The following is a 16,918-nucleotide window of genomic DNA, read 5'->3' on the forward strand; positions in this document are numbered from 1 at the left end:
ATGTGCTCTTGCACAGCGCACACCCTCCTCCAGCTGATTCCTGTGCGGCCGCGTCACTTCCAGTGCGGCCGCGTCACTTCCGGTATAGACTTTTCGCAAGGTATAGAGATTTGGCAAAATACCGCATGCTGCGGTATTTCCTCTGTCCAAAACGCCGTTCAGTGACTGAACTGAAGACATCCTGAATGGATTGCTCTCCATTTAGAATGCATGGAGATAAAACTGATCAGTTATTTTCCAGTATTGAGCCCCTAGGACGGAACTCAGTGCCGGAAAAGAAAAACGCTAGTGTGAAAGTAGCCTAAATTTAAAGAGGTTTTCCAGTTTTATGATTTTTAGATCGGCAGGTGTTTGAATAGGTCACGGTGCTCCTGCAGTGCTGCACCCCCTTAGGTGTTTACCTGATCGCCGTCTAGGTCAGGGATGAGCAACCTCCAGGTGTTCTGAAACTACAACTCCCAGAGTGCTCCATTCACTTCTATGGGAGTAAGAAGAACAGCCGAGCAGGTCCGCATACTGGGAGTTGTAGTTTCACAGCAGCAGGAGTGCCGAAGGTTCATAGATTGTAGCAGCAGTGCAGTGTAATGGCAATTTCCTCTGCCGCTCAAGTGTAGGGGGTCGAACAGCTGTAATTACACTGCACCGATGCTGCGGGTGAACACTGAGGAAGACGCCGTGCTTACAAAAAGCGCCGCTGCTCCTTCAAACAGCTGATCGGCTGGGAGTGCCGGGAGTCAGACCCCTGAGGATAGGTCATCAAATTCATGAAACTGGACAACCCCTTTAAATCCCCAAAAGATATATATAAAAAGGCCGAGGACACTGGCTGAGCTGTTACATGAGCCCTTGGCAGCTGAAGGCATCTGTGTTGGTCCCATGTCCATATGTGCCGCATTGCTGAGAAAAATTATGTTTTAATATATGCAAATGCACCTCTAAGAGCAACGGGGGGGTTACCGTTACACCTAGAGGCTCTGCTCTCTCTGCAACCACTGCACTATGATTGACAGGATCAGGCAGTGTAAACGTGATCACACCTGGTCATACAAAGTGCAGAGGGCGCGGCAGTTGCAGAGAGAGCCGAGCCTCTAGGTGTAATAGTAACGCCGCCGTTTCTCCTAGAGGCTCATTTGCATATAATAAAACATCCTTTTTCTCAGCAATGCGGGCACGTATGTACAAGGGACCAACACAGAGGCCTTCAGCTGCCAGTGTCATAGGTACAGAACTGCTGACAGATGCCCTTTAAGCTCTGGCCCTGGAATGCCCCAAAAATGAGCACTTTTGGAGTTAATTTTCATAAACCCTGCTTTTTTATACACCATATTCACACAAGATTGTCGTGACCTGCCGCTCCATTCGTCAGGGGGTACAGGACCTCTATTTTCATGATCAGTGGGGGTCATTGGGCACTCGCTGCCATTCTTAAACCATAATGCCAACTCTCCAGGAATGGGCGTTAGGCTCCTGGAGAATGGGGTGACTTCCCAGACTCATGGGCGAGCTGGTGAATCTCCCAGGGGTCCCCATGAAAAGTAGCTCTCCATGAATTTCTGTTGCATGTGACATCGGGATGCTGCATCATAAAACACCCAAATGTACATTGAAGGGGGCATGACGCAGTGAGAAAAGGGGAGCGATGTCACAAAATGGGCGTGTCAATCCTAAAAAAAATGTCTGGTGAATCCCTTCATACACGGCACTTTCACTTCTCCCGCAAAGGACCTAGTAAAAGTTGGCAAGTTCGTGTTCAACTGGCACTGGGGGGAGATTTATCAAAACTGGTCTAAAGGAAAATTGCTTAGTTGCCCATAGCAACCAATCAGATTCCAGCTTTCATTTTTCAGAGCACCTTTGGAAAATGAAAGCTTGAATCTGATTGGTTGCTATGGGCAATTAAGCCATTTTTCCTTTACACCAGTTTTGATAAAGTTTGTTGTGGGGTGACGGGGGCTCTTGCCTCTCAGTTTTAGAAGACATGTAAGATCCAGCTATACAAAAACAAAAATGTGACATGCCATCATACAGAGGTATGGAAATACTATGGGGGGGATTTATCAAAACTGGTGCAAAGTAAGACTGTTTTAGTTGCCCATAGCAACCAATCAGATTCCAGCTTCCATTTTCCAAAGTTCTGAAAAATGAAAGGTGGAATCTGATTGGTCGCTATGGGCAACTAAGCCAGTTTTTTTTTATAAATCCCCCCCAAGGGTCAATGATAAATGCTATAGGGGTAGATTTATCAAAACTGGTGTAAAGGAAAACTGGCTTAGTTGCCCATAGCGACCAATCAGATTCCAGCTTTCATTTTTCAGAGCTCCTTTCGAAAATGAAAGGCTCAATCTGATTGGTTGCTATGGGCAACTAAGCCAGTTTTCCTTCACACTAATTTTGATAAATCTACCCTTTTGACCCATTGGGGCTCCGCCTGCCGCTGTGCATGGAGCGTCACATTGGGCATAAGTGCTGTGACGTGTCACCCTGCAGTGCAGGTGGGGAGGGCGGCATGAAGGGGGGAGCACGCCATTGTTTTGGATGTGTTTCATGTCCCTACATTCCAGTCTCTGTGAATCAGATTGCATAAACAGAAAATAGCAAAGAGGGAAACCACAGACTGCCGGGGCTGCTGACTCACTGTGCTGCTGCTGACACGGGATGAATCAGCAGTCCCTTGCTACATGTCCGAAGCCCTTGTGTAACTCACAATATTTCATCACACCACAACAGTTACCAGAAATGCAACTGAAGCGCGCACTCCTGCCCAACTACACAGCCGCCACGCTGGATCCAGAGCTGTCCTATCCAGACGGGGCGGCAAAGTATACGGCTATGTTCCTGTGTGTTATTCCTGCCAGAGCTACTAACGGAGTCATACAGTGTCAGCAAAATAAAACCCAACCATGCCGTGCTTTAATACTGTAACGCCATACACATACCAGTGTCATCCAAGGTCAAAGAATATCACCATGCATAGCATAGTGCTGCCAAACACTGCATAATCAATATCGTCGTTATTATGCCCTGTGCTGAAATAATACTAGCCATACAGTGCTAAAAAAAAATAGTGTCATACAAGGCCAAATAATACCACCATGATTAGCATATTACTGCCAAACACTGCATAATACCGTCATCATTATGCCCTGTGCTCAAATAATACTGCCATAAAAATAGAGTGCTAAATTAACTGCATCATACAAGCCTAAAAAGTACCACCAATCATAGCATAATACTGTCAAATGCTGCATAATACTGCCGATATTGTGCTCTGCACCCAAATACCATCAAACACTGCTTGATGGGGTTCTCCGGGAATTAAGATAATGTAGATACTTAAAATATTACTTTATAAATATATTTCCAAATACTTTTTATTAGTTATAATGGCTCATTTTGTCTAGGGAACAATCATTAGGAGAAATAAAATGGCCGCCATCCTATTTAGTACACACAAAGCCTGTCCTAACCAAACAGCAGGACAAGTTACTTCACAGCACTGAGCTAAAGAGTTGCCTCATCCTCCTCTCTGCTCTGCTTGTCAGGGATTATGATCCTGAATACAGCTGATAAGATCTTCAGCTGAACTTCTGTAGGAATGGAGATCATGAGAAGACATGAAGTACAGAGAGGAGGTAAGGATCTGGTCATGAGCAGCAGCTTTTGTATGCAGTCTCCATTACCACAGCTCCACATTACCACAGTCTGCCCTGTCTGTCCTATCTGTACTTCATGTATTCTCATGGACTCCATTCCTACAGAAATTCAGCTGAAGATCTTATCAGCTGTATTCAGGATCTCAGTCCCTGACAAGTAGAGCAGAGAGGAGGATGAGGCAGCTCTTAAAGAAGAACTCCCAACAAAAAATGTTATTCTCCAACCTGTTAGAAAGGTACATGATGTAATCTGTAGTTAAAGGGGTATTATCATCTTAATGATCACTGTTAAATCTCTTAATGATTTAACAGTGATCATTTTTCTAAATATATTTAATTAACAAATCCCCACCCCTTAGAAAAAAATAAACCTATACTTACCTGACTGTTGTCTTCCGTCTCCCCTGGTTACGGCCACCGCTCTTCTCAGGAATCGCGGTGGCCGCGCGTGCTCAGACGTCTTCTTTTCTTCTTCCGGCCGGCCGCGCGCTGTACTAAACGCGCACGCAGAGTCCGCGCATGCGTCCTGGTGACTTCTTACTGGCAAGTATACTATACTGGCCAGGAAGAAGTCACCAGGGCGCATGCGCGGACTCGGCGTGCGCGTTCAGTACAGCGCGCGGCCGGCCGGGAGAAGACATCAATGAAGATGGAGCCTGCCCCCTGCCGAAACCAGGAAGTGGACGGCGCGCCGGGAGCAGGTAAGTATAAAACCGCGTCTTGAGAAAACCCCTTTAAGGTATTCTTTTTACCAGTGAGTGTATTTGTGAGTTATAACCTCCCTTTTGATCCTCAGCTCATGTGACCAGCACTCTGATCTCCAACTGACACAGAACAGGACGTCATTTACTTCTCATTCCTATGAGACTGAGAGTGAGGCTCCCGCAGGAATACATAGAGAAACAGACTTCCTGTCCACACAAAAGATGTGTTGTCATTCGGAGAGTCTGAATGCTGGTCACATGACACAGCTGAGGATCAGAAGGGAGGTTATAACTCACATATACAGTCACTGGGAAGAAAATTACCTTTACTACAGTTTACATCATGTACCTTTCTAACAGGTCACAGAATAAAACATTTTGCGGGAGTTCTTCTTTAAGTACCTTGTTCTGCTGTGTGATTAGGACAGTTTTTGTGTGTATTAATAGGACAGCGGCCCTTTGATTTCTCTTGATGATTGCTCCCTATACAAAACGAGCCATTATAACTAATGAAAGGTATTTCGGAATATATTTATAATAAAGTAATAAGTGCTGTGACTATAGTAAGTAATAAAGTAATAAGTGCTGTGAAAATACTAACTGAACATTCCAGGTTCGTGGCTTGAATGAATTAACTGACGTAGCAGAGGGGGCGCGCCGTTAACCTAGACTGTGGGACCATACTACATAGCGAGGAGGCGTGCTTGGGCTATAAACTAAGGCGGGCTAGGCACTGCAGGGGGCGTTACTGGGCTCAGAGGGTGAAGAATAACGCCCCTCTGGGCACCTTCAGGGTTCATTTGCATAACACAAAGATTGCTTTTTTAGCAAAATGAAAGCATGAATATAAGAAAGAAAACCACTGCAGGAGATAAGGTATTTTAATAAACATGGCAATGGTGAGAGCTTAATATGGTCAAACCAGGTGACAGATTCCTTTTAAGTAACAATTTCTTATAAGTCAAACTAATACCACTATGCATAGCATAATGCTGCCATATACTGCATAATTAATACTATCATTATTATGCCCTGTGCTGAAATAATGCTTGCTATACAGTGCTAAAACAACAGTGTCATATTGTGCTAAATAATACCATCATGCATAGCATAATGCAGTAAAACACTGCATAATTAATACTGCCATTATTATACCCTGTGCCCAAAAAATACTGCCATACAGTGCAAAAGTAACTGCATCACAGAAGCCTAAAAAATACCACCATGCATAGCATAATACTGACAAATGCTACATAATTAATACTGCCAATACTACGCCTTGTAACCAAATACCACCAAACAGTCCTAAAGCGGTTGTGTCAATTCAGAAAATAGCATTTATCATGTAGAGAAGGTTAATACAAGGCACTTACTAATGTATTGTGATTGTCCATATTGCCTCCTTTGCTGGCTGGATTCATTTTTCCATCCCATTATACAGGGATCGTATCCAGGGGTTACAACCACCCTGCAATCCATCAACGGTGGTCATGCTTGCACACGATAGGAAAAAGCACCGTCCTCTCTGGTGGCTGGGACCGTGGGAGCTCGTATAGGCTGGTGCTTTTTGTTATAGTGCACAAGTACGACCACTGATGCTGGATTGCAGGGTGTTTGTAACCATGGAAACGAGCCGTGTATAATGTGATGGAAAAATGAATCCAGCCAGCAAAGGAAGCAATATGGACAATCACAATACATTAGGAAGTGCCTTGCAGTAACTTTCTCTACATGATAAATGCTATTTGCTAAATGTGAGAGGACCCTTTTAAGTAACAGTTTCATATAAGGCCAAAATAATACGACCATGCATAGTATTATACTGCCAAACACTGCATATTTAATACAGCTATTATTTCCTGTGACAAAAGAATAGCAAAGACAGGTGCACTCTGCAGTCTCACTAAACCCTCAAACTGATTTTAAAATTGAGAGATTAGTCAACATGTCCTACGGTGTAGAACATGTCTAAGCCCGGGCACCACGCCAAGGTTTCTCAAGTAGCCCGGGACCTGTGGGTTTGAGCACCTCCTGCTAATGCCACCCTGTCTTTTTAGTTTGTATAGATAGATTCCTGGAGGTGTATAAACTCCAATTTAAATGTGCCTGTTTTCCATCTACAGGCCACATGTAGGTGCACCTGTGAGGCCTGGGCCATATCAGCCAGTCTTGCGTGGGACTCGCAGACTCCTCCCTCCTCCCATTGCAAGCATGGCTACATGCTGGAGGTAACTGGTGAGCTGTTTGTGAGTCGGCCTCATGCTCCTGTAATTTGCCCACTGGCTCCTGGTATTGCCCATACGGCTCAGGTAGGAGAGTGTTAGGTCCCGGGATACTTGAGAAACCTTGGCGTGGTGCCCGGGCTTAGACATGTTCTACACCGTAGGACATGTTGACTAATCTGTCAATTTTAAAATCAGTTTGAGGGTTTAGTGAGACTGCAGAGTGCACCTGTCTTTGCTATTGTTTTGTTATATTGTTATATTGATTATGACATCCACAATTGCTACCTGGTGTGAGATGTCTATTGTGGTACTTGTGGTTCGCCGCGGGCATCCTCCACCGTATGCATTTTGCTGGGGATCGCCATTAGCAACGGGCCACAAGTGCCGGATTTGCTCCCCTGTATATATGCACGACTGCATGTGGGTTTGAGCACCTCTTGCTAATGCCACCCTGTCTTTTTAGTTTTTATATTATTTCCTGTGCCCAAATATTACTGCCATACAGTGCTAAAATAACAGCGTCATACAGTGACAAATAGTACCACCATGCACTGCCCTAATACTGGCAAACTTTTCTTAAAAAAATACCATCATTATTATGGTCTGTAGCTCAATAAAACTGCTACTGGGATAAAATAATAAAAGATAACCCATACAGAGAAATGTATATACCACATAGACACAAATATAAAGATGCCATATGTGCACATATCGTGGAGGGGATTTATCAAAACTGGTGTAAAGGAAAACTGGCTTAGGTTGCCCATAGCGGCCAATCAGATTCCACCTTACATTTTTCAGAGCTCCTTTGGAAAATGAAAGATAGAATCTGATTGGTTGCTATGGGCAACTAAGCCAGTTCTACTTTACACCAGTTTTTATAAATCCTCCTTATGGTATTTATATCTGTTCCTCACCGCTATATTGTAGTGGTTTTGTCTTCACGTATATTTTCTACATCGAAGCATCAATAACTGTTATCTACGGGACAACAATTTCCACACCGGTAATTCAGTCAGCCGCAGGCTAATGACCTCTGCTACACAGGAGGCAGGAAGGAGGCTAATCTCTGCCCAGGGTGGGAAAAATATGATAAAAAAGTAATGGAAAAAAAAATAAGGTATCCATATTGGTTTACCCTACATTTTCCAAGTCCTAACAGCGCTGGCGTCTTGTTCGTATCCTGCAGGGGTGATACGTAGTCCCACTGATTGAAGTGTCGATTAAGTTATGATAATAGGGGGTCCTAAGGACTGAGACCCCCACACTGGTTATAAGAATAATGTCTATGCCATAACCGGAACCATTCATTTCAATGGTTCCTCAAAAAAAAAGGAATGTACTCCGTATGCATTCCGTTTCCGTATTTTCCGTTTTTCTGTTCCATTCTAACATAGAACATGTCCTATTATTGCCCGCAAATCACGTTCCGTGGCTCCATTCAAGTCAATGGGTCCACAAAAAAAACGGAACACAATACGGAAATGCATCCGTATGTCTTCCGTTTCCATTCCGTTTTTTGCTGAACCATCTATTGAAAATGTTATGCCCAGCCCAATTTTATCTATGTAATTACTGTATACCAGGGGTGGGATTCAAATTTTTAACAACAGGTTCCCTACTCAGCGGCGGACTTGCAGCGTCACGACACATGTTTACATATACATACACCATATATATGCAACACACATAAATACACCATACACATTTTGGCGTCTGCAGCAGCTGGCTTCCCCTCTCTGTGGTCCTGGTATCTTCACTCTGCCTCAGACAGTTGCTGGCTTGAGGAACGTATTTTTTGCCCTATAAGATGCACCTAGGTTTTAGAGGAGAACAATAAGAAAAAAATATTTTCCATTGCACCTCAGGTCAGACCAGCAATCAGACCCCCAATGTTAATCAGACCTCAGATCATACCCCCAATGCCTCAGATCAGCCCCCATGTCAGCCATCGCCACCCATGTCAGATTTCACCCCCTCAATGTCAAATTACCTGTGTCACATCAGCCCTCACATTTCTCCCCCCCCTGGCCCCCTCTATCCATATTGTCACATTTCTCCCCCCTTGGCCCCCTCCATCCATATTGTCACATTTCTCCCCCCCCCCCCCGGCCCCATCCATGTTGTCACATTTCTCCCCCCATCCATGTTGTCACATTTCTCCCCCCATCCATGTTGTCACATTTCTCCCCCCATCCATGTTGTCACATTTCTCCCCCCATCCATGTTGTCACATTTCTCCCCCCTGGCCCCCTCCAGCCATGTTGTCACATTTCTCCCCCCCTGGCCCCCTCCATCCTCCATGTTGTCACATTTCTCCTCCCCATCCATGTTGTCACATTTCTCCCCCCCTGGCCCCCTCCATCCTCCATTTTGTCACATTTCTCCCCCCTGGCCCCCTCCATCCTCCATGTTGTCACATTTCTCCCCCCTGGCCCCCTCCATCCTCCATGTTGTCATATTTCTCCCCCCCTGGCCCCCTCCATCCTCCATGTTGTCATATTTCTCCCCCCTGGCCCCCTCCATCCTCCATGTTGTCATATTTCTCCCCCCTGGCCCCCTCCATCCTCCATGTTGTCACATTTCTCGCCCCCTGGCCCCCTCCATGCCATCCATGTTGTCACATCACACTCACTACTACCCTAACAGGCTAACACGACCTGACCTGTCCTGACTCTATAATCTTTCTGAGTTCTGATGGCTGTGTCTGGACTGTGTGACTGACACAACACAGTCAGTCAGCTCTAGCCTCTAGACAGTCCCTCTGCTCTGGCTGCTTCCAGCCGCTGCCGCGCCGCTAACTCACCAGTCACGCCCCCGTGGCCTAAGCCCATGTGACCGTGTGTTGCCATGACTCCGAGCGGCCGGTGTTCCGGAATTTTTTGCTACCCGGAATAATCTGCTACCCACGTCACTTCCGGTAGTGACGTGGGAGGTGTGTCACCTACCTCGGCTCCTCATTGGCTCTGCCGGGGGTTGGTGGCGCAGGCGCAGAGGATTCCCAAGTAGCGTGAACGCGCCGAAGGTAGCAGAAAATTCCGGGCCACTGCGCATGCGCGAAAACGACGGCCGAAAGTAGCAGAAAATTCCGGCTTCGCGCATGCGCAGTGGGCCGGAATTTTCTGCTACCTTCGCCTCCTACTGCGCCTGCGCCGAACCTCAGCGCAGCAAGCGAGCCTGTTATACTCGCGCTTGCGCATGGACATGTAAAAATTTGCAAACCTTTTAACTGACTCGGCACTATAGCTGACACTGATTTGGGGGCACTATGGCTAGCACTGATATGGGGCACTATGGCTGGCACTATATGGGGGCACTATGGCTAGCACTATATGGGGGCACTATGGCTGGCACTGATATGGGGCACTATGGGTGGCACTGATATAGGACACTATAGCTGACACTGATATGGGGGCACTAGAGCTGGCACTGATATGGGGGCACTATGGGTGACACTGATATAGGGGCACTATGGCTGACACTGATATGGGGGCACTATGGGTGGCACTGATATAGGGGCACTATGGCTGGCATTGATATGGGGGCACTATAGCTGACACTGATATGGGGGCACTATGGGTGGCACTGATATAGGGGCACTATGGCTGGCATTGATATGGGGGCACTATAGCTGGCACTGATATGGGGGCACTATGGCTGACACTGATATGGGGCACTATGGCTGGCTGACACTGATATGGGGGCACTATGGCTGACACTGATATGGGGCACTATGGCTGGCTGACACTGATATGGGGGCGCTATGGGTGGCACTGATATAAGGGCACTATGGCTGACACTGATATGGGGGCACCGTGGCTGGCTGACACTGATATGGGGGCACCGTGGCTGGCTGACACTGATATGGGGGCACTATGGGTGGCACTGATATAGGGGCACTATGGGTGGCACTGATATGGGGGCACTAGAGCTGGCACTGATATGGGGGCACTATGGCTGACACTAGCCATAGTGCCCCTATATCAGCGTCAGCCATAGTGCCCAATATCAGTGCCAGCTCTAGTGCCCCCATATCAGTGTCGGCTATAGTGCCCTATATCAGTGCCACCCATAGTACCCCATATCAGTGTCAGCCATAGTGCCCCCATATCAGTGTCAGCCATAGTGCCCCCATATCAGTGTCAGCCATAGTGCCCCCATATCAGTGTCAGCCATAGTGCCCCATATCAGTGCCAGCCATAGTGCCCCCATATAGTGCCAGCCATAGTGTCCCATATCAGTGCTAGCCATAGTGCCCCCATATAGTGCTAGCCATAGTGCCCCCATATAGTGCCAGCCATAGTGCCCCATATCAGTGCTAGCCATAGTGCCCCCAAATCAGTGTCAGCTATAGTGCCGAGTCAGTTAAAAGGTTTGCAAATTTTTACATGTCCATGCGCAAGCGCGAGTATAACAGGCTCGCTTGCTGCGCTGAGGTTCGGCGCAGGCGCAGTAGGAGGCGAAGGTAGCAGAAAATTCCGGCCCACTGCGCATGCGCGAAGCCGGAATTTTCTGCTACTTTCGGCCGTCGTTTTCGCGCATGCGCAGTGGCCCGGAATTTTCTGCTACCTTCGGCGCGTTCACGCTACTTGGGAATCCTCTGCGCCTGCGCCACCAACCCCCGGCAGAGCCAATGAGGAGCCGAGGTAGGTGACACACCACCCACGTCACTACCGGAAGTGACGTGGGTAGCAGATTATTCCGGGTAGCAAAAAATTCCGGAACACCGGCACACGCAGGCTGGGGGCGGGCGGACGGCGGCGGCGCTGCGGCAGTAGTAAGTCAGATTTAAAAAAAAAAAAAGGTCATTCATTTTATGGCCCTGCGCAGGGCGGGGGGAGATCATTTGAGTGAGCGGCTGCTGGAGCGCCGGGTTGAAAATAATTATGTTTTGTGCTGCACTAGGACCGGGTCGGGATTCCTGCTTCTCACCGGTCCTGCGAACCTGCTGTAATTTTAACAAACGGTTCGGCAGAACCGGAGAGAACCGGCTGGATCCCATGCCTGCTGTATACTGTATATGCCATACGGAAAAACGGAACAGAAACGGAAACAAAAAACGGAACAACGGATCCGTGAAAAACGGATTGCAAAACACTGAAAAAGCTATACGGTCGTGTGCAATAGGCCTGAGACTAATTAAAATCAACCTATGGGGCAGACAGGCTAATTAGGAGTGCACGACTTGCTGGAGTGCCACACCATTGTCGGCATGCATGTTGGTACCTGCATCTCTTGTAATGGAGGTCATTTTGGCACCAAAAATGGTAAAAGGCAGAGTGGACCCAGCATGCATGTGGATCCAACACTTCCTGAACTTTATGGCGGCCATTATGGCGCATAACATGTGTTAGGACCCGTCTTACAAAGATCGCCTTGACGTTCGGCAGATGGGCTCAGATGGTTTTGTACAAAATGCATTGGCCAAGCATCTCACTATAATTTTTGTGACGATGGTATTATTGTACTTTATCTGATTTGCAGGGTGCTGCTGCATTGTCTCTTTTTTTCTCTAGGTCTTTGCCATGGCAGCGTGCACCTGCGCAATGGGAGGTGCTGACTAACCCCCTTTTCTTTGCAGATTTGCCAAGCGCATGCTCGACTGCCACTTCATTTATATGGGGGGAAACAGGACCCCCGTTCTCGTAATCAATGGGTGTCCCAGTGTTTGAACCCCCAGCAATCAGATCCTTATCTCCTATCGTATGTAAAATTTTGACTGCCTGCACCCACCACTAGAGGGAGCTCTCTGTCTATGGATTTACACAGCATCTATTGGATGCAAACTGCACAAATCTGTATGCAAGGACCACCCTGCAGTGGTGTCTGGTACTCCAGTTTCAGAATAAAGCTTATTTCTTGTAGAGAAAAATATTATACAGTATTGTAAGATGTATATATGCTTCCTGACTCTGCTTGTAGTCACTGAATAGGAACACTGTCTTGGTCATGCGATGGCCACACATGTGCTTGGCTTCTTCCAAGGCACAGCTCTAATGACTGTGCTGTAACGAGCCGAGTCCATCACATGACTAAGACAGATTAGTATTTACTGGAAGTAAGCAATAAAGGTTCCCATTCATTACCTACAGCTGAGATCTTGAAAATAACCAGGCAGGGCATGTGCGGGTGGAGGGGGTAGGGGGTCACAACCCACTTGTAATGGGTTCTCCAGATTGTGCAGGATTTAGCAGTTGATGACCTATCTCTAGAATAGGTCATCATCATCAGATCGGTGGAGGCCTGACAACCCCCCCCCCCCCCCCCCACCACCACCACCACCACCAATAAGCTGGGAGTAGCTCCGGTGCTAGGAATAGGCTCCATAACTACACAGCTCCGTCCATTATGTGGTGGGCGCAGTTGGTTACTGCTTCTCCCAAACACTTCAGTGGGAGCAACAATGTAGTCACCATTTCCATCCAACACACAGTGGACGGAGCTGTGTAGTTATGGAGCCTATTCCTAGCACCGGAGCTACTTCCAACGAGCTGATCGGCAGGGTTGTGAGGTGTCAGACCTGATTGAGGATAGGCACCATTTTTGAATACCCGGAAAACCACTTTAGGATTGTGCTATGGCTGCAAACGGAATTTTTGCCTTCTATATTTTAGACCATTTCCTGTTTTATTTGGCTTAAAAAGAAAAACTTTGACAGAAGTGAATATAGCGGTGGCTTCGCTTGTGCAGTGCACTTCCCATTCATTTCGATGGGACTTCCGAAAATAGCCATGCGCTCCACTCAGCTATTTTCGACACTCCCATAGAAATGTATGGAGGACGGCCGTGCAAAATGCGGAACAGAATTGCGGACGTGTGAATGGACCCTCATAGAACAGTACTATCCTTGTCCGTAATGCGGACAATATTAGGACATGTTCCAATTCTTTGCGGAACAGAAATACGGAGATACGGAAACGGAATGCACACGGAGTAATTTTTTTGCTGAATTTCTTTAATACTGATCCACAGTGGAAGCGGCTCACCAGTATCGCCCTCGCTGTGAAAACCCAACATATTTTAAGTAGGAACAAGTTTCTTAGAGATATGGCGCTCATTCTGAACACAATATGTCTCACCAGACAAGTAAATCCATTTCTAAATCTTCTGATTCCCTTTATGTGACAAAACTGGGGGCCTGCAGCCACCACTAGAGGGGGCCCTTTGAACTCAGTGGAAGCTATAAAATGCCTTTGCACTGTGCTCCCCCTAGTGGTGGCTTCTTCTTCTTCTTAGCACAGGCCCCATAGCAGTGAGATGGTCTGACTCCATGGTGAACATGTCACTGGTGTGCGATCAGTTTTTTATTATTAAAGTTTAATCTTCAATGGGGTTTTCCGAGATTCTGATATTGATGATCTATCCTCAGGATAGGTCATCAATATGAGATCGACGTGGGTCCAATACCTGGCATCTTACTAATCAGCCGTTCGAGTAGGCCGCAGCGCTCCGGTGAGGGCCATGGCCTCCTCGCAGCTTAGGCCGAGTTCACACTTCAGTTATTTGGTCAGTTATTTCCACCAGTTATTGTGAGCCAAAACCAGGAGTGAAGCCTACTCAGAGACAAGGTATAAGGGCTCATGCACACGACCCGCAAACAGTGAGTCTGCAAAATACGGGCCCTGGCAGTTCTGGCACCGCATAACGGATGCGGACCCCTTAACTTGAATGAGTCCGCAGTCTGGAAGGTCAGTACAGAACGGAGGCACGGAAGCACTACGTAGTGCTTCCGTTGTGTTTTTGTCCTTTCCTCCGCACCGCAAAAAAGTAGTGCATACAGTGGCGGCCCCACAGTCGGTGCCCGTGCATTGTGGACCGCAGCACGGGCCCGGCCGGCACGCGGTTGTGTGCATGAGCCCTAATGGAAAGATCTGCTCCTGTTCTGTGTTTTTGACCGGTACCTGGTTTTGGCTCAAAATCACTTATGGAAATAACTGATCAAATAACTGAAGTGTGAACTCAGCCTCAGGTCTCTTGCACACGACCGTATGCATTTTGCAGTGCACAAAAAACGGATCCGCAAAAAATACGGATGACATCCGTGTGCATTCCGTATTTTGCGGAACGGAACAGCTGGACCCTTAAGATCCATTCACACGTCCGTGTGTGTTTTGCGGATACGCAAAACACGGACACCGGCAATGTGCATTCCGCATTTTGCGGACCGCACATCGCCGGCACTTAATTGCGGACAAGAATAGGACATGTTCTATTTTTGGAGGGAACGGAATTGCGGACCCGGAAGTGCGGGTCCGCATTTCCGGATCCGGGCAGCACATCGTGCGGCCCCATAGAAATGAATGGGTCCGCAATTCCGTTCCGCAAAATGCGGAACAGAATTGCGGACGTGTGAATGGACCCTTATAGAACAGTACTATCCTTGTCCGTAATGCGGACAATATTAGGACATGTTCCATTTTTTTGCAGAACAGAAATACGGACATACGGAAACGGAATGTAACAATTTTTTCGCAGAATTTTTTCCGCAAAAAATACAAACAAACAGGCACGGAAAGAAAATACGTTCATGTGCATGAGCCCTTACTAAGCACAGCGCCATACATTGTATAGTGGCCACCCTTGGTATTGCAGCTCAGGCGCTTTCACTTGAATAGAACTGAGCTGCACATCGGACATGCGATTGATGAACATGGCGTCACTGGCCAAGGAAGAGGCAACAGCACTCACCGGCCTCTTCAATCTGTGGGGTGCCGCGAGTCGGACTGCGACAGATCAGATATTGATGACCTATCCTGAGAATACGTCATCAATATCAAAATCTCGGACAACTCCTTTAACACAAAATGATCATACTTTGTGTTCACAGCAGTTCATTTTGGACTGTGGTAGGAATTCGGCAGTGTTTAGACTCTAGAAGGATATTATTTCATGCGCCCCCTATAGGTGAATATTAGCGGTGATCACAAGGAATGACCAGGGCAATATTAGCGCTTACCTTAGGAATTCTTCTGTCTTCGGCTCTTTCTTGCAGTCGATGAGGCGCAGCGCGTCCTGTGAGCTATCTTTCCTGACGACACTCTCATATATTGCGAGGGGGGGGGGGGAGAAAGTTCTGGTGATATGTTGAAAGAGAGATAATGAAAAAAGTTGAAAGTGAGAGTCCTGCCTGCTCATCTGCTCCAGCCGGCCGTGTGGAAGTCAGCTGATGAGAGAAAACGCCTTTGTGGTGATGCATCATACTAGGAACTCACCCAAACCCTTTTCTGTGGAAATCTTCTAAGATTCGCAGACTCCTCCGTAGTATTACTATAGTGTCCCAACAGCAGCTAAATACTGTGATATTCTGACACCCAGTAACCCAGAAAGTCGAATAATACGGCTCTATGGTGGTCAGAGGTATAAATATTGTACAGATCCTACCATTGATGCCGCTTTGAAGGGAATGTGTCATCAGAAAATGACAGATTTTTTAAATCACGTTTTTATGTTAAACATATATATTATTTTTTTTTGGGTGATGTCATTGTCACAACCAGACATCTGAGAGGCTCTGACAGATGCCTTTCAGAACCTCCTCCTTGAGCTTTCTTTGTTTTGGTTTTCAGTTCCTCATCTCGTTAGCCTCTCTCAGCTGTCTTGTAGTTGGACTGATTGCATCCCTTTAAATTCCTCCCCATAATGCAGTAGTGTGCGGTTTATACAACTTCCTGGAGTGTGTGTGCATGCTGATCCTATTTCCCAGCCTTCTACAAGATAAGTGTTGTACATTCATTTGTGATTTTCTGTTTGCTGGATCCCAGGTGACCCTGACTCCCTCCGTGTCTAGTGTAGGGAGCCGGTGGTCGTGTCCCCTCACTATTGTAGGGTGTTCAGGTGTCATATAGTCGAGGTACGAGGATATGCGATCATCCACCATTGGGGTGTTCGCATAGGCTGAGCAGTCAGGGAGAGTGCCAGGTCTTATGCAGGGGTCTCCCTTTTGTTCCTTAGCTTTGGATCCAGTGAGTCATATATTCATTTTGCATTGTCTTGTTTCCTGTACACCTTTCCGTGACAGTCATATTTAATATTCCATGTCACTATCAATGTCCCATCTGGGACACTGACGACATATCGCAAGGCTATGCCATCAATGTTAGATAGGTGCAGGTTCCATGTCTTGGACCCGCTCCTGTAACACCCCAGACTGGCATTACCATTTCTACACCCTGCTACTGTCTTTGATTGCTAACCTCAATGTCATCTGTGTATGGTTTTCAGGTCCTTTGTCACTGTGCATTGATCATGTTGCCATGAAACAGTTTTTTACATGTAATTTGCCTGGTTCACCAGCAGGTGGCAGCGTATATGGCTGAGAGATCTTTAGATAGAATGC

At 47.0% G+C, this 16,918-nt stretch overlaps 1 protein-coding gene across 1 annotated transcript in view; it reads right to left on the reverse strand.

Moving 5' to 3' along the window:
- BACH1 (BTB domain and CNC homolog 1) overlaps positions 1–15,612 on the reverse strand; it is a 39,529-nt gene extending 23,917 nt beyond the window's left edge. Inside the window, exon 1 of the mRNA XM_044287734.1 lies at positions 15,539–15,612. The gene's annotated coding sequence lies outside the window, so the exon portion shown is untranslated. The remainder of the gene's footprint in view (positions 1–15,538) is intronic.
- Between the last annotated feature and the right edge of the window lie 1,306 nt (positions 15,613–16,918).

This window comes from Bufo gargarizans, chromosome 3, assembly GCF_014858855.1.
Source record: "Bufo gargarizans isolate SCDJY-AF-19 chromosome 3, ASM1485885v1, whole genome shotgun sequence".
NCBI lineage: Eukaryota > Metazoa > Chordata > Amphibia > Anura > Bufonidae > Bufo > Bufo gargarizans.